The sequence below is a fragment of the Myotis daubentonii genome, chromosome 20, assembly GCF_963259705.1.
Source record: "Myotis daubentonii chromosome 20, mMyoDau2.1, whole genome shotgun sequence".
Classification (NCBI taxonomy): Eukaryota; Metazoa; Chordata; class Mammalia; order Chiroptera; family Vespertilionidae; genus Myotis; species Myotis daubentonii.
This window is the reverse complement of record NC_081859.1, coordinates 13,932,459-13,951,002: the sequence shown is the minus strand read 5'-3', so window position 1 is coordinate 13,951,002 and position 18,544 is coordinate 13,932,459. Positions and strand designations below refer to the sequence as shown.

General features: G+C 51.0%; 1 protein-coding gene and 1 pseudogene across 2 annotated transcripts in view; both read right to left on the bottom strand.

Moving 5' to 3' along the window:
• KIF26B (kinesin family member 26B) overlaps nucleotides 1-18,544 on the bottom strand; it is a 366,533-nt gene that overhangs the window by 151,927 nt on the left and 196,062 nt on the right. The gene's annotated exons all lie outside the window — the stretch shown is intronic.
• On the bottom strand, nucleotides 9,702-10,899 carry LOC132222590 (5'-AMP-activated protein kinase subunit gamma-1-like; annotated as a pseudogene).

Here is an 18,544-nt window from a genome sequence, read left to right as displayed (position 1 = left end):
AGAAGAAGAAGATGGAGGAGGAGGAGGAGGAGGAGGAGGAAGAGAAGAAGGAGGAGGAGGAGGAGGAGGAGGAGGAGGAGGAGGAGGAGGAGGAGGAGGAGGAGGAGGAGAAGAATGAGGAGGAGGAGGAGGAGGAAGAGAAGAAGAAGAAGAAGAAGGAGGAGGAGGAGGAGGAGGAGGAGAAGAAGAAGATGGAGGAGGAGGAGGAGGAGGAGGAGGAAGAGAAGAAGGAGGAGGAGGAGGAGGAGGAGGAGGAGGAGGAGGAGGAGGAGGAGGAGGAGGAGGAGGAGGAGGAGGAGGAGGAGGAGGAGGAGGAAGAGAAGGAGGAGGAGGAGGAGGAGGAGGAGGAGGAGGAGGAGGAGGAATCTTTTTCTGGAGTTTCTCAATGATTTTTAAGAAATGCTCAGTGAAGCAGTGTTAGCCCACAGGGAGAGGCTAAAACAGGAATGGGTTACAAAGGAGCCTTAAGAAATGTGCACTTAAATTAGAACCAACATTGTTTCACTTTGGGGGCATTAACCCTTGAGAAAGCATATGCCTCCTATTTTTAATCAGGGTGCTCGGGTTCCTCCCAAGCCTTTTGGAAGGGTCAAGCCTGAGAAAATGCCAGCAGCTTTAGGGTAACAGCTGGGAGAAGGGTGCTAAAAACTAACGCTCCCATTTAACCAGAACACGAATGACCGCTGACCAGGATGCAGGGCGATATCGCATTTTACCTCTTTCCTTCCCTTACTGATCCACCACATGATGGAGAAATGTCAGTGTCACTTGGGGGAAGGGCCACCATGTGCCAGGGACAGCGTCGCCCGAAGGACTGTGCCCACGGAGAAGGGCTCCACTGGGCACCGGTTCACAGGGCACCGCAAAGCAGCTTTTTTTAAAAATATTTTTTATTTATTTTTTATAGAGTGGAAGGGACGGGGATAGAGAGCCAGAAACATCCATGAGAGAGAAACATCGGTCAGCCGCCTCCAGCACACTCCCCACCGGGGATAACAGCTGGAGGGAGGGTGCTAAAAAAATGTGATGTTAAAGACACACACAAAAAGTTCCAAATTGCTCAAACGATCTCCAAATCCGTGATTTGGAACCAAATCCAAACTCCAATCTTTGAACGATGCTCTAATACCTGTTTCATGGCGCTACACAATTTCCATCAGTCTCGTCTGTGAGCCAATACTCCAGAAGCCATTCCCAGCAACTACGTGGAGTAGCAGAGACCGGTCAGTTAACACGCGTTAGAGAAGCTACCGTGTCTGGTTACAGGGCGAGTGGTGCATCTGCCCGCTGACCTGGTGACGGCGACGGGCAGCGCCCCCATGCACCGTCTGTGGGCCCCGCAGGAGCAGGGCTCTGGTGACTGCGTCAGGTGCGCACAGCTTATCTGCATGTGTGAGATCGGAGGTGCAGAATGCGGGACAGCTCCTCAGCGCCTTCTCTAGCAGGCGAGATGCAGAATAACGGCCAGAGTGAGTAAAAAGATAACCCACGATGATTGGCACTTGATCATGGAGGGAAGGCAGCCAGGGGAGAGGTAAAGGGAAAGAGAAAAGATATGAAGGTGAACCCCCCTGGAGTGGAGAAGTAAAAGGCACCCTGGTTTAAGGTTTCCGTGACCGAACACCGTTATTATAGCGAAATAACGACTAAGAGAGAAAGAAATCTCCTGACTCGATCCCAAGCAGTTGCTCTGAGTAATCAGAATGTGGGGGTTTCCACAGGAACCCTGAGGAAATTAGCAAGACGAATGTTCCAGAGCTGAGATCTGCCTTCTCCTTTTCAACCTTCTGATCCAGCCACCGCACCCTCCGGTCCTTGAGGGAATTCACAGCTCTGTGCCCACCTGGGTGGGTACCTGAGGCAACGTGTGCGGGCAGACGTGCTCCGCAAGTCCTCCCAAATCAGTGGGTGAAATTCCTCCTTAAGGATTTATAACTTTTTAAAAAAATATACTTTTATTGACTTCAGAGAGAAAGGGAGAGGGAGCGAGAGATAGAAAAATCAATGATGAGAGAGAATCACTGATCAGCTGCCTCCTGCAGGCCCTCCACTGGGGATCGAGACCACAATCCAGGCATGTGCCCTTGACCAGAATCGAATCTGGGACCCTGTAGTCTGCAGGCCAATGCTCCATCCACTGAACCAAACCAGCTAGGTCTCCTTAAGGATTTAAACGTAATTCCTGCACTTCCCCTGCTGCCCTGAAGCCAGGTCAGGTGGCTGAGGTGACAGGAGACTGGGCGGAGCCAGGGCTGGGAGAGGCTGCAGTTCAGGCTGGGCCCTGGGGTCATGCAGACCTGCATTTCCACCCCAACTGATGACCTTGGACTACTCTCCTGGCCTCTGGAAACTTCATTCCCTCACCTATAAGGGGGCACTAGAACCCGTGGGGACTGGGAGACGATGGCTCAGCACCTGCTGGGGCAGTGCAAGTGCTGTATGTGTAACTGTTGTTTTCCTTAGATCGGATCTGCGACAGCCTCCTGCCACCAGGCTCTTGGATTCCACATGAAACCTCAGACCCCGGCCCATGAGGCCCCTGAGGTCTGGAGGGGACAGAACAGGAAATGCCCAGAAGCGCTGAGGGGCACCCACTTCCCTGCCTTCCAAGTGAAGCTGTGCCCAGGAGTGCCAGCCGCCACCAGCCAAGGTGCCGCTCACACCCAAAGGGGAGGCTTTCTCCTATGGCGTGGACGCTCCGAAGTGATGATCTAGGCCAGCCGTGGGCAAACTACGGCCCACGGGCTGGATCCGGCCAGTTTGAAATGAATAAAACTAAAAAAAAAAAAGACCGTACCCTTTTATGTCATGATGTTTACTTTGAATTTATATTAGTTCACACAAACACTCCATCCATGCTTTTGTTCCGGCCCTCCGGTCCAATTTAAGAACCCATTGTGGCCCTCGAGTCAAAAAGTTTGCCCACCCCTGGTAGATCTTCTTACCACGACACCACACACACGCCCATGCTCCAAGCCCCCAGCGTCAGAGACACTGTGCGTTCACTAGTCCCTTAGAACCGGGCACTCACACACCCTCTTCCTGGATCCACATGGGCCCCTGGGGAGCCGTCCACTGGTGGGAGCTCTACTGGTAATCATACCCACCCGCGAGGAGGCTCAAGAGGCATGGGACGTTGCTGCCCTAGCGGGTTTGGCTCAGTGGATAGAGCGTCAGCCTGTGGACTGAAGGGTCCCGGGTTCAATTCTGGTCAAGGGCACATGCCCAGGTTGCAGGCTCCATCCCCAGAAGGGGGCAGCCAATCAGTGATTCTCTCTCATCATTGGTGTTTCTATCTCTCTCTCTCCCTTCCTCTCTGAAATCAATAAAAATATTTTTTTAAAGAGGGATGAGATGGTAATTAAGGCTCCACAGTCCATCAGTGAAGTGAGTCCCATGGCCCTTGCCCACCCATCCTACCCAGAGGTGTTCTCTCTTCTCCACCCACAGGAGACGGGGAGGATGGCATACATGGCGCAGAAAGCAGGTGCCCTCCGGCAGTTTCTTCCCAGCGCTGGCGAGCCGGCTAATGATGTTTACATTCCGCCTCTGGATTTGTGTGCAGAATAGTGTGGACTCTGAACACACAGCTCCCAGGGAGACATCCAGTGCTGATGTTGGCGACAGAGGGTCACTCACGGGAAGCTCTGACCTACAAATAAATGTCTCTCCCACTGAATGGCCCCTCACTTCTCCACCGTGGCTCACACCGACTCCTCCACCCCCACGACTGCCCCCTCGTCCTTTCCCTTCCTTCGCTCTGGGCCTCGTTAGCGAGGACGGGACAGTGCCCCCGGGGCCCGAGCGGGTGCCGAGTGGTGGATGCCGCTGTGTCGCTGACAAGAGAGAGGATGGTGACACGGTGACACGCTGTCACACGCCGCCAGAGTCCGCTCGGGGTGGCGAGGACGTGGACCAGGGTCTGCGGGTGAAACCCCAGCCTCGGGCCCCAGGGGCTTCTGGGAGGTAAACAAGGCTGGTGCTCGGCAATGACAGCTCTTGCCTTCATCGCGCCCGATGCTGCCAGCACATGGCCACATCTGTCCTCGCGTGATGGAAAAGGAAACCTCTTCCTTGTTTCGGGTTGAGTTGACAGGGGGTCTGACACTCCAGGGAAAGAAAGAATCTCTTCAAACATTAGCTCCATGTGGGAGATCCAAGATCTGAGAGCTGGGACGAGTGTGGCATCTCTCTGTCTACAGCAAGCATGTCACACCCGCGGCCCGCGGGCCACATGCCTCATTTATTTGGCCCGGGTTAGCCTTTGATTTTGACATGCTTTCTCTGCAGCGCGGACCAGGGTGCTAAGTGATGCTGGAGTCCAGAGTTTGCCTGCGTACTGCGGGTCCTCTCCCACCAGTCTGCCCCGGGGAGCAGTGCATACACAGAAAGCTGGGAGGTGTCTCTCCTTCCTTCCGGGGGAGCATTAGAATGGCCCGGGATCCCACTGTTCTCCAGACAGACTGACTGAAAAGGGGGAACAGGACCCAAACACGTCCTGCCCAGCTGAGCAGTGGCTGCGGGCCTTCCCTGCGCCCAGGCCTGGTGAGAGGGTTTGCCAGTTACCGCTGATGGGGAACCCCTCACAGTCAGAAAGGTAATGGCCCACCGCTGGTCCTAAGAGACACCGCTGACAGGTGACATTTTAAAGAAGGAAATGCATGCGCAGGGCCCGGCCAGCCCAATGCCGGGCACGTGACAAGTACTTCTCGTGTGGTAGTTGTTGCCCAATCTGAAACGTAACATAACTCTGGGAGAGGGACTAAGAGGAGAAGGTCTGAATCAACGTATTCCTCCCGATAAACTGCTGTGTGGATCCTGTCATCCCTTTTTCTATAAAGTGAGATTAGACCAGGTGATCTCTGTCTGTTTTACTGAGAATATTTCCTGATTCCAAGCCAAGTCTCTCTCCATCACCATTCAGCCCCCCACTCCCTCCTCTACCTCCCCCACACCATCCCATCGTTAGATTCTGAGACATGCCAACGGAGACCCATGGAATTCATCAGCTGGCAGAGCTGAGAGGTCCTGGCCCATGGGAGTCCCCCCTGGCTGTGCCCCCGACTGGTGGTCACCCCGCTGACACATGTTACGCCAACAGGGTGGTGGGTGCACGGAAGTTCTATTTAAATGCAGATTTATCTACTTGCAATCCTTACCCGCGAATCCTAGTTCTGTCTAGAGCAGTGATGGCGAACCTTTTGAACTCGGCGTGTCAGCATTTTGAAAAACCCTAACTCAACTCTGGTGCTGTGTCACATATAGAAATGTTTTGATATTTGCAACCACAGTAAAACAAAGACTTATATTTTTGATATTTATTTTATATATTTAAATGCCATTTAACAAAGAAAAATCAACCAAAAAAATGAGTTCGCGTGTCACCTCTGACACGCGTGTCATAGGTTCGCCATCACTGGTCTAGAGCAACATACAAGTCTGTGCCCGTTCAAATATCTGACGATAACTCCCACTCCTCCTCCCTCCCCTCTCCTCCCGGCTCCACCCCTCGGGTCTACAGCGTCCCACTCGCCTCTTCCGGATGAACTTGATGCCATGGTACAGCGGTCAGACATCTAACAACGTCAAGGGCTGCTCTTCACCGTCCTCTGCCCGCCAATGAGTCAAGTTCCTAGTAGGTAAGGTTTCCGCCCACGTTTTACAAACGTCTCAGCTGAACAGCCACTCCTGCGCCTTCACATACCCACCACAAAGCAAGCGCCCGTAAGAGGACAGGAAAACAACCCCAACGTGGACAGCAGAGCTAGAAGGAGAGGCCTCACCCACCAGGGATGCCATGGCCCCAGGCGTTTCCGAAGACTCTGGACATGTACCCCGGGTGCCTGCACACATAAACGTGGACATATGTGACGTAGCTCAACCACGTTACACGTGTGTTTCTGGGGAAGCTTATCTGTGCTGTGTTTTCAGTTATGACATGAGCTCATTGTTAGAACTCAATAAACAGAAAATATTACCATTCTCCCCGCGTTTATGTTATTTTGTCCTTAAGATAAATGGGAACCTTGGTGACCCTGCTCAGTTTCATGGTTTTAAACACCGTCTCTATGCCAATGAGCCCAAATTTATATCTCCAGCCCAGACGGCTTCCTGCGCGCCAGACTCATTTGTCTAACCGCCCGCGAGACAGCACCTCCTGGATGTCAGGGGCAGTTCAACGCCGCATTTCCAACCGGACTCCCATCTTCCTCCTTCTCATGCCTTTTCTGTCTCACTAATGGCGGCTTCATCCTTCCTGTCGCTCAAGCCCAAATCTGTGGGTTTATTTTTATATTCTCACTTTCTCTCCCACTGGCTACCCCCCAAGTATCTCCAGAAGCTGAAGAGGAACAGAATGTAACTGGAAATTCTTGAGCCAGTTATCAAATCAAACATATATATTTCTGAGCGAGAAAGAGGGGGAGGAGAGAGAGAGAGAAAAAAAATGTGAAACTGTGCCGGGGAATCCAGAAGGAAATGAGCATCGGAAAGTTACAGAGAGATTATTTAAAACTAGGGGCCCAGTAAATGAAATTCGTGCACAGGTAGAGTCCCTAGGCCTGGCCGGCAATCAGGGCTGATCAGGTTCCCCGCCTCCCCGCCTCCTCCTTCCCTCGCTCCCTCAGCGCCCCATGTTCCTCCTTCCCTCACTCCCTCAGCCCGCCATGTTCCCTGCCACCCCCTGGTGGTCAGCACACATCGTAGCGAGCAAACTCCCAGTCTCCCGGTCAAACTCCCAAGGGGACACTTTGCATATTAGCCTTTTATATGCATAGATTGTGCACCAATGGTCAGGGAATTTCAAACACACCAGGAAGGCCTCTCGTCCTTCAGGAGGTCAGACGAGGACTGTGGAGTGCTCCAGACCACAGCGTTCTTCAGGCGTGAACTGCTTGGCTGCCCTTGCCAATCCTCCCCCCCCGCCCATGACTCGAATCCATTGCTTTCTGTGCGTGTCCGCCTGATCCAGACCCTCAGTAACTGCAGCCTCGACCATCGCAACAGCCACGTTCATCCCCCTTCTGACCGATCCATTAGCAATGCCAGGCTCTCCGTGCTCACAATCCCTCAGGGAGCGCCCCACCAGCCACAGCCACTAAGCCTGGTATCAGGCGCCCTCCAGTCACACTCACCCCAACACAGCACCCTGGGCCGAAAGTCCCAAACTCTGAGTGATCAGAATGTGTGCCCTGGAGCATTTTGCTCATCCGAACCCTCTTGGTTCTTTAAAGACCTAAGTCGAACCCCATTTCTTCCCTATGACCCCCCACTCCAACCCACCGTGACCTCCGGTTCCCCTGACCCCGGGAATTCCCTTCTGGTTCTACTCAACGGGCCTATATCCCTCCACTACCTTTCGCATCCGTTTCCCTGTGCACCTTTAAGATGTTCCGATGAGATCTTGGGTCCCTAAAATCGGGGACTGGATCACATCCCCCTCACGGAGCGCAGCACGGCGCTGCACGCACCGTAGGTGGACGGTAAAACGGATTCAATGTTTAAGGCAACTGGGTTTGGGATGCATTGCATTAGGGCTCTGGGTCGTCCTTTCGTTAAACACGGCAACAACAATGCCACTCAATCACGGATACGTGGGAGTGCAAGTTTTTACAAGTCTGTGTGGCAGTTTTGAAAGATTTGACTAATACAAAAGTCACTTGAAAAAGTCACTTCGCTGTGCCTCACCTCACGGTAACCACAAAAAACATGGTTTAATTCCGGAGTAAAAGATAACCCTGATTAAGCCACGATCGCTTTTGCTACAGGTAGGGAAGGTTAAAATACATCTGAATATTAATAATACACCCGAAATGCCTGAGGACTCTGCCAATCAATGCAGCTACCACCCCCTTAATGGATTACCCCCCCCTTAATGGATACCACCAAAGAAAAATGAACCGCACACACACACAAAAAAAAAAATGAAGAGAAAAGTGAACCACAAAATCCCCACATTAAAGCCAAGTTAAGGGCTTGATTTTAATTGAGATAAGGAGCTAGACAATGCCAAGTGAAGGCAGGTCACCCCTTCCCGACATTCTCCCGGAGTGACCTAGTGTGTCTGTCGCCGCAGCTCAGAAGCACAGCCGACAAACTAAGGCAGTGTTTCCACATGACAAGCAGGTGCTGGCGCTGGACGGGGGGCCATGCTGGTGGGGGAGGAGGCAGGTCGCTGCAGTGGCAGCCGGAGTCTCTTTATACCCCAGGTGGCAACGACTCTCCCAGTATAGACCCTTCTCCTTTTTTAAAAAAAAATAAATTTTTATTTATTTCAGAGAGGACGGGAAAAGGAGACATAGAAACATCAATGATCAGAGAGAATCACTGATCAGCTGCCTCCTGCACACCCCACACCGGGGATTGATTCCCGGTCAGGGCACAGAGCTTTGGCTACAGGTAGGGAAAGTTAAAATACATCCAAATATTAATAATACACCCGAAATGCCTGAGGACTCTGCCAATCAATTCGGCTACCACCCCCTTAATGGATACCCCCCTTAATGGATACCACCAAAGAAAAATGAACCACACACACACACAAAAAAAAAAAAATGAGAAAAGGGAACCATAAAATCCCCACATTAAAGCTAAGCATGTGCCCTGACTGGGAATCGCACCATGACCTCCTGGTTCATAGGTCGATGCTCAACCACTGAGCCATTCTGGCCAGGCGACACCCTTCTCTTTCTACCCCAGCTGAGGTTACAAAACAAACCAACACACACACACGTATTTAGTGTGTTTGGACATAGTGTGTGTATGTAATATATTTTAAAACATATATATTTTTTTAAAATAACTACTTCAGCAAGCAGCCTTACTTGCTGAATCAATAATATCTCCCCTGCAAGAACCCTTCATCCAACAGCCTAGATGCAAACTGTTCCAAGAGCACAGCTCGCAGAAACGAACTGAACCAAACCACAGGGTGTAACTGAGCTGTTAGCAGCCGGCTCGAATGCCAGACTTCATAACCTTTTAATAAAGAAAAACGTCACTCAACTCAGTAACAAGGGCGTCTCCCCTTCCCCCCTCCCCGCCCCCCCCCCCCAAGCTCTCTTTCTCTCCTTTAAGGTAGAAGAATTCCAAAAACTAATTTTTTTAAAAGAGGTTTTTCATTTTAATTAGGTTTTCCATGAAAAGCAATAGCCTTAACTAATCCCTTACAGTCCTCCTCCACCCAACCAACCCCACTTCTCTTCGTATGGATATCGCACAGGAACCCAAAGGCCTTCCATGATCCTCCCCACTCCCACTAGGGGAAGAAATGTGACTAAATGGACTCAGCCTCCTCCATACAGCATGAAACAGGATGAATAAAAATATTTTTATGAGGAGTTGTGCTGTGGTGGGGGAGTCAGGGGCAGAGAGAGAGGCACAGACCGGCTCTTTTAGAGATCAGAATTTGTCCAAGTGGCACAGAGCCCGTAGTTCACCCAGAATGGGGGCATGTCTAAGTGGACAGGAGCTGGGATGGGCTAGGCCCGTGGTCGGCAAACCTTGGCTCGCGAGCCACATGCGGCTCTTTGGCCCTTTAGTGTGGCTCTTCCACAAAATACCAACTTCTGCACATGGGCCACGAAGTTTTAATCGCACTGTATGTGCGTGCCCGCACGCGGTATTTTGTGGAAGAGCCACACTCAAAGGGCCAAAGAGCCGCATGTGGCTCGCGAGCCGCGGTTTGCCGACCACGGGGCTGGGCTGAAAGTTTTCCTCATGTGTGAGGATAGGACAGCTACAAATCCATTCTCCTTCCCTTCCCCACATCTTCCCTGGCTCTCGGGTAGAAGGGTAGAGGTCTCCTGGGCAGGGAACAGAGTCACAATTCTCTCAAGGTTTCATCTGTGGTTCCAAGCTTGGTGCAGGCAGTGAGTGGGCATAACCCTCGGTGCCAGCTGACCCCTTCCCCTAGCTCGGGGCTTTTCTCCGCCTGTGAGCACCAGGGCCTGCAGGACGTCTGACAGTGAGACAATGCCCTTGACCACTTCATTCTCATCCACCGCTACAAGTCGGTGAACTCCTGCTTCCACCGGCCTGTTGATGATGGTCTCCAGAGTTTCATGCAGGTGGCACCTAAGGACACCCTCAGAGCAATGTGATCGTTGCTGGAGGGCTTTGGTCAGACACTTCTAGGTTGTGGAGGTCTTTTCTGCTGCCAGATTGATAACATCAAACTTGGAGGAGATGTCACCATACGCCCTTTCTCATCCACCACAGGCAGGGCCGGGACTCGGTGCTGCACGCAAGTGCCCAGAGCCATGTAGACAGGGGTGGTAGTGCAGACCATAGCAATGTTGGCATAGGTGCCAGTCTAGCTCTTCCAGAGACTCAGACATGAACTCTGGCTTGGGGAACTCGGTGATAAATAATTTGAGGAACTTGAGGATGCGCTTGTGGGTGAGGATGTACAAGGTGTTGCCTGATTCTGGGTCAGTAACTGGCAGCCTATGAATCTTGTTCTGGATTCATGAAGAGACAGCATCAAACCAGCTGGCATTAGGAGGAATGCAGGCACGTGGTTTAAGGAGTCCTGTAAGTATACCTCTCTCCAAGTTTCCATCTTGTGTTCTTCCAGCTCCTAGATTTGTCCCAAGGCTGATCTGTAGTCGCGGTGCAGAATATTGATGGAATCGGTGATGGTCAGCATGCCCACAAAACTTTGCTTCTTACTGGCCCTCAAAGGGGCAGCTCGTACACCATTAGTCACCAAAGCAAAGAAAGCTTTTTTCACCTGCAGGGAAGTGTCAACCACAACCAATTTGGAGCTTGTGGGAATCAGGTCATAGCAGCGATGAGACTTCATAAAGGAAGTAGACACGCTGTTGTTGGATTCTGGGGTCTCTGAGGATCCTCATCTTCCAGAGCTGGGGAGTTACCTGAAGAAATGACCGTCCCCATTGCTGGGGGCACCCGCTGGCCGCGTTCACTTTATTTTATTTTTATTTTTTTAAATGTATTTTATTGATTTTTTACAGAGTGGAAGGGGGAAAGATAGAGAGTTAGAAACATCAATGAGAGAGGAACATCGATCAGCTGCCTCCTGCACATCTCCTACTGGGGATGTGCCCGCAACCCAGGTACATGCCCTTGACCGGAATCGAACCTGGGACCTTTCAGTCAGCAAGCTGACACTCTATCCACTGAGCCAAACCGGTTTCGGCTGGCCACGTTCACTTTAGAAGCTCGCTGGGGAAGGGGCCCAAACAATAACTCTCTAAGCCCGGCTCCCTCCTTTGGCAAACAGCTCCCTTCTTTCCAGCAAAAGCCTCATTATTTTCTTATTCTTTTCTCCAACCTCCTCATATTTTCATAAAAATGGCACATGACACACGGGATGTTTTGCAATGAGGACCCCTCTTGGGAGAATGTCATGCCACCGCCCTGCTCCTTAGATGCGATATCGGGGCCCTCTTAGCACACAACTCTGGGTGCTTGTCTTCTGGATACAGATGCCACAACCCTGTCCAGTAAGAAACACCCTGTGCTGTGCACACATACACAGAAACACACACACACATGCACGCACACACATGTTCACTGCATGCCCACCTGCATATACACGTGTGCACATGCAACGTACACACAAGTCCATGTGTGTAGACATGTGCCCAGACCCACGCATACACATGCGCACACACAAGCACACACACACGCTCACCCGGTCAGTGGACCCGCCCCACTCTGTCTGGCCCCCCATCTCCTGCAGCTTCGACCCCCCGCCCCCTGGCTCTCAAACAGCCCAGTGCCCCCGATGGGTCGGCAGTAGCAGCTGTGGAGTCAGAGACCAGCGTATTCTTTTGATGGGCGTTTCCATTCCTGGTATGTGTTTCCTGTGTTGACCGCGGGCTCCTCTCTTGTCAGAGACGCGGGAATTGGCAGAAGTTTGAGGACAGACTGAAAAGAGCTGGGTCTGCTTGTGGCATTGATCTGCTGGTGGAAATACTCACTAATGTAACATATGCACAAGTTATATGTTTCAGGAAGTTAGTGCAAAACTGGACTTTAAAACAATTTAGAGATTAACTTTTTAAAAAATATTATATAGAAAAAAAAAAACAAGTCTGTCTGTGTAACGGCATTCCCTCGATGTGTCTTGAAGCCACTGCATTTGATCAGAATTTTTTTATTGATTTCAGGGATAAAGGAAGAGGGAGAGAGAGATAGAAACATCAATGATAACAGAGAATCATTGATCGGCTGCCTCCTGCACGCCCTACACTGGGGATCAAGCCTGCAACCCGGGCATGTCTCCTGACTAGGAATTGAACCGTGACCTCCTGGTTCATAGGTCAACATTCAACCACTGAGCCACACCAGCCGGGCCCCATTTGACCAGATTTTGGTGTAACTCACTCCACTCTCAATGGTATTCCTGAGGGATAAGGTCAGTTCCTGGAGGTTTGCAAAATTCTTCCACCATTCCCTGTCAGAATCTCCCGTCTTCACGACACCTCACATTAAATTCCTGCGGCGATGGGAACTCATTGGCCTATCTGCATTCCACCTCCAGGAAGACAGTGTCCTCGCCTGAGACAGCGCCACTTAGCACGCCATGCGCGCAGCCAGACTTCGGAGACCACAGATGCCCCTGGAAGCCGCGCACAGAGCTCTCAGCCTCCCCGGGAGCCACAGGCAGGCCCGGAGGCTCCCTCGGGCCAAGGTAGGGCTCAAGCAGCTCCGGCTAATTGGAGGGAAAGATGGATATTAATTTCTTTCCTCCTCGGTGGGCTTCTCGCAACAGATTACACTGACCGCTGTCATCACGCACGCTGGCTGGCCGCTGTCTGCTTGCTGAACACAGTGTCAGCTCAGCCGACTGGTCACAAGGTTGGGAAAGTGAGCTGAGACAGCAGAGCCAGGGAGCGAGTCCGGGTTTCAGCGACCCAGGCTTCCAAATGGGCTCCCCCAAACCTTCAGGGGCTCCCCACTCCCCCTCAGAACGCGTTTCCCTGAGTGTCTGCTCAGCTGGAAGCCGCGCACAGAGCTCTGGGAGGCTTCGTGGACTCGGGGGATGGACAGGAAGAGTCTCTCATGGGAATGAAAGGAACGAGGGGAACCCCAGAGCCTCAGTGCTGAGCCTCCTCCAGTCTCCTGCGGAGAGCGAGGCGCGCTCCTGGGGTTCCCGCCAACCCTGCTCCCGTGTCTACAGGGACTCAAGCTGGGAGATTTGACTTTGGCCACTTTTTGTAAAAATATATATCTTATTGATTTCAGAGAGGAAGGGAGAGGGAGAGACAGAAACATCAATGATGAGAGAGAATCATTGATCGGCTGCTTCCTGCATGTCCCCCCACTGGGGATGGAGCCTGCAACCCGTGACCTCCTGGTTCATAGGCTGACACTCAACCACTGAGCCACACCGGCCGGGCACTTTGGGCACGTCTGTTTGCAAAATTCGCTTGCATGTCTGCCTCCCCCACTTCTCAGAAGGGCTGGCTTCTGCCTTCTTCATCTTTGATCTCCTGTTTTTTGAGTGCAGAAGTTCAAGAATGTCTGTTGAACGGACCTGGGCCATGATGGCCCAAATCCCTCTAGAGAGGGTGGCCTCGCTCAGGAGTCAGCTACCTGCCCCCACACAGACGCGGGCTCCGTGCTCCCTGCCACTGGGAGAGGAGGCAGCTGGCACCTGACCACACGCCTGCATTTCTTCCAGAAAGCACACCCCTCTCTGGCACAGCTCTGCGGGGCCAGAGGGCTTTCCAGGAACTCCCACACTGGCATTCCTTGACGTCTTCTCTCAGGCGGGGGTGGGGGGCGGGCAAACTTTTTGCAGAGTTAACTGGAAACATTTTAAGCTGAGCAGTCTCTGTTCAGTTACTCACCTCCAGTCTCGTAGGTGCCACACACCATCCAGAAACACACGGGGGCGGCTGTGTCGCAACGAAACCTTATTTACAAGCTCAGGTGGCTTCGGGCTGGATGTGGCCCTCGGCCACCTTTGCGCACTCCTGACCTAAGAGCAACGTGATCCAGAGAGAAGATGGTAAGCTAACTCTGCTGCAAGAAAACTGTCCATAATGCGGGCGACAGTTCATCCAGGGCTTTTCTTGCCTTCCTCATCCTACTGGGTCGCCGGCAGAAACAAGTGAGAGGGCCGGGGAGCGACCTACGAACCTGGAATCGTAGATTTGGCATCAGGCTGCAACGAGTCACAAGTCCTCATGTCAGGGGTTTTCACTCTTCCAGGCGCCGGGACAGAACAGGGCCCAGCCAGGGCCGGGTGCTGGGTGTCTCACCCACGCCTCCACCTCCACACTGCCTTCTGGTTCTGCTGCTTTCTCTAGAACTTAGTTCTTTCCCCAGTCCCGGTGACCCCAAAGTACCTTTCATCGACTCAGTCAATCCTAAAGCCCTTCATGACAAGGTCACATTCCCCCCTATTCCACCCCATCGTCTAGTGGCCAGCCTCATGTTGTAGAGGGAAGACACATGGATGCTGGGGGACAGAGGTCCTTGTGATCCTGAGGGGGTGTGAGTATGAAGCTTTGGTGACTCTTCCCGGAAGCACATTCCACGGCAGAGAAGGCCGCGCACAGGTGAGATGACGGAACCCTGACGTTCCCGGCCGCTGGTCTGCAGGCAGGTCCGGAAGGCTCAACAAAATCAATAAATAACCGGGCGGGGATGGAAGAGGAGTGAGAATCCCAACCTCCATCCATCCATCAATCCATCGAAGCAAAAGAGGGGAGGCGGTGGCCAGCTGGACTTCCCTGGAGACGTAACCGAGGAGCCACTGGAGGTGTGTTTCGCAGCCCGCAGGATGGAAATAATTGGCTGTTTGCAAACCGAGCGCCGAAGGCGGACATGCTCAACCCGCAGCTGTAATTAGTCTGTCGATGCTGCGTGTCTGTGATGTGCGCACAGGGCGGGTGCGTCCCTGCGGCGGCTTCCTCCCGCCTCCGCCTGCTCCTTGTACAAAGGGGCCTGGATGGCAAAAGGCAAGTGGACGCAGGACTGCGGCCAGCCACTCCGTGAGCCCGACTCGGGCCTGGTCCCCTCCCTGGGGCTGTAGGGCCGCGAACAGTGTCGTCATCGGCCGCTCCAAACCCTGATGGAAGCGCTAACCCTGGAAAATTAGAGGGTCGGGAGAGTGAATTCCATGCCCTTATTTGCAGGCTAAGGACACTGCCGCCGCTCCCGACTGGGCTCGCGTCATGTTTGATGAATGTCCACACAGGATGGGACCAGTAGCATTGTCTCTGAACACTGCAGCGATTACTCATTAGGAAATGAGGGCCCTTGGGCAAGGAATCTGGTCTGAAGACGGAGTGCCCTGTTACCACCAGATGCAGCAAATTAATCCTGAAAGTTTGGCACTGGGAAGGGGGACTAAAGCGCTGCGATTGAAAGGTGCAGGTACAAGATGATATCCGTTTCCACGCCTAAAAAAATGCATTTGACCTTCCTATTGCCAGCTGTCTACCCAGAGGAGAAGAAACGGAAGGGCATGAAGGTGGAGCTCCGTGCCCTCGGGCTCACACAGGTGGGGGAGCCGGGAAAGAAGCCGTGTGGCTGGCTCGCTGCTGCTGCTGCTGCCGGGCCTGGGTTTGGACTTGGACCCCTTGCTGCTCGGTGGACTTGGGCACATGAAGCAGCCATCTGGTGCCTTTTCCTAATCTGTGGAGCAGCAACTCTAGCAAGGCTGCCTCCTTACTCAGAGGTTTCCTGTGGGCCAACTGGCTGCTTCTTTGTACCATCATACATGTGGCCTGGGCGGCACCTCTCTATGCCGGGAGCATAGTCTAGGGTTCAGAGATGGGGCTTGGGAACCACATGGCCTGGGTTGAATGGGCCCTTGTTGCTCATTGTCTCACCTCAGGCAAAGAACTGCAAGTTCATTGTGTCTTGGTTTCCTCATTTATAAAATGACTAGAGTCCTGGTACATGGATTTGTGCACGGGTGGGGTCCCTCAGCCTGGCCTGCGCCCTCTCACAATCTGGGACCCCTCAGGGGATGTTGGAGGCCCAGTGAATGGATTCGGCCCGATCCCCACAGGCCAGGCCGAGGGACTCCACCGGTGCACAAATCCGTGCACCAGGCCTCTAGTATGCATTTAAGATCTTTGACTAATCTCTTCCCGCCCTCTCCCCTCCCACCTTCCCTCTGAGATTCATCAGTCTGTTTCATGTTTCCATGCCTGTGCATTGAGCATCTTCCCCCTGGTGGTCAGTGCATGTCATAGCTATCGGTCGAATGCTGGAATGATAGAATGGTCGAACAGTCACTTAGGCTTTTATATATATAGATGAGGTGAGGATTAAATGTGCTGAAACATGTAAAAACCCTTAGAACATTTCCTGGTCCACAGGAAGCACTCACAAGATAGTCCCTGGTTTTATTGATCTAAATGTCCATGGGGGGACTCAGGTATTTATATAATAGCTTAAACCCGTGAGAACAATTGGGCACTTTCTGGGAAAGAAGGTGCACATAGCTATGACTTAGCCATTCCATTGCTACCCTAGAGAAACCCACATATGTGAACAAGGGGACACAATCAACATTGTTCATCACAGTGACATTTGCAAGAGCAAAATAGTGGAATGAACACCAGTGGGAAAGTGGATAAATAAGTTGTGAAATTTACATGATGAAATACCATGGAAATGGATCAATGCCCCCAAACTTGACATTAAATGAGAGAATAAATGTTGCCATAAGAAACTTATAGCATGATGCCATTTATAAAAGTTTAAAAATGAAAAACAAGACACCAGATTCCTTACAGAGTCATGCCTATGTCATAAAAATATGAAAACATGCACTCGAGTGAAAAGTACCATATTCAGAATAACAGCCACCTCTGGGGAGAAAGTGGGGATGAGATGGGAGAAAGGAATGCGGGAATTCTACTATCCTGGGAATGTTGTATTTCTTTAAAATATGATCAGAAAATAAAGGTTTAAAATAAATTTTATAGCTCATTCAATTTTGTATGAAGTATTGCTTCATTTTTTTAAAATTCTGAGTTGTACTTTTATTTTGATTTGTAACTGAAAGGACAGAATGGAACTGATAGCTGTGTCCCTAACTCCTCTCCCAGGAAAACCGCAGAATGTATCAGTTACTCAGCCTGCCCTTATCTTGGCCAATGGGAAAGCAAGGGAAACTAGCCCAAGGCCAAAAGTATGCTAGCCACCCCCCGTCTTTGTGTAACCAGACCCTAGCTGCAACCTGCTCTTGTGTCACTAGCCCCCAGCCCTCACTCAACCAACCGGAATTGGCCAAATCAGTGGTCTGAGTGTGCCCCCACCCCCGCAACCCCAAGCCCTATAAATTCTTTGTTCTCTTGGGACTCTGGGCTCTCTAGCATCCTACCTCTGCACCAGTAAAGGAGGCAGAGGGACCAAGCTAGCTTGAATAAAGGCTCTATGCTTTTGCATCGGACTTGGCGCTCCCTGGTGGTGTCCTTTGGGGGATCTTGAAATCTGGGCATAACATAACAATGGTCCTTTGTGATGTCCGGTCACATTTATGAATATAATTTGTTTTTATTCTTTCATCTTCCTTTTCTGGGATGACTCATTATAAAAAACTTTCCTATTGTAACTCCCAGTGAACTAAAAATTCGCATCTTAGCTCTACTAACCAGCCTGTGCATCAGTGGCGTGCTTCGATGATGGATCGCCCTCTCAGCAGGAAGCATTTATGCAGCCCCTTGAGTATGCACAGCTCTGTTCCTGGCATACGGCTTGGAAATGATAACAGGGTTACAGGGAAAAGGAGACCGGCTACTGTTGCTTCATTAAAATTTAAAATGTTTTGCTAACTTAGTTCACACTTCACAATAGCAGAATTTTAGAGTCCTTAAAAACCACTAGGAAAAACCCAAATGCCCTAATGGGAGGGATGAATGAAGGACAGAAACATTTTAGCACAAGTACTTCTTATGGCAAAACCACAAAAAGGGACACAAAACGTCTTCAAGCAAATAAGCAAAAAAATGGACAAATTGTAAAATGAGCGGAGTTAAACTACCAAATTGGCAAAGGTAAGGTTTGTTTGCTACTGGTATAGGTTCAGGAAGTTAGGCGCTCACATACTGCTGGTGGGTAATTTTAAGGTGTCAAGCGCCTTACAAATATCAAACACTTTGACCCAATGATTGTCCTACTAGGATTATGTACCAAGAAAATAGCCCAAGATGTACACAAAGATTTATGGGCAATGATTTTCACTGTAGCATCATTTGTCAAAGCAAAACACCTAAATATATAATAGAGTATTTGTTAAATAAAATGTTTCCTACACAATGTAATAACCTGCAGTCTTCATATGTATTTATTTTTAAATTTATGTTAAATGACACGGGCAAGTGTTTAAGAGATAATGTTAGTGGAGAAACCAGGATACAACACTATTGCATATGCATAGGAATCCAGTTCTGTAAAATAACTGTCTATGCATGGAAAAAAGACTGGAAGGAAACACACTCAGATGCCTGGGCTCACTCATGGGTGTCTCCTTTCTTTACACCTTACATTGTTTTCATTTTTCAAGGGGCCTGTCTTACAATTAGAATGAAACATAAATGATTAGATA